Genomic DNA, 287 nt, shown 5'->3' on the forward strand with positions numbered 1-287 from the left:
CACTGCTGTACTCTCTGCTGAGGAAGTCACGTGAGGTATTGAGGGGTAGCTTGAGGCGTTCAATGACAACCCGCGAGCTCGAATTTTTAGATTAAAAGACGGCTGTGACGCTTTACACGGGTAAAATAGTGCTCAGTTTGATTGTCATTGTCTGGAAACACATTTATTTGTTATTTATATTATTATGGTGGTGTATTTTATAGATCAGTGTATATTTTTCGTCATTTAATGTTCGTTTTATATACAACAAAACACGATTGGTTTATTCTTGTTTTATTTTGAAATAC

The sequence above is a fragment of the Nerophis lumbriciformis genome, linkage group LG24 (genome assembly GCF_033978685.3).
Source record: "Nerophis lumbriciformis linkage group LG24, RoL_Nlum_v2.1, whole genome shotgun sequence".
Classification (NCBI taxonomy): Eukaryota; Metazoa; Chordata; class Actinopteri; order Syngnathiformes; family Syngnathidae; genus Nerophis; species Nerophis lumbriciformis.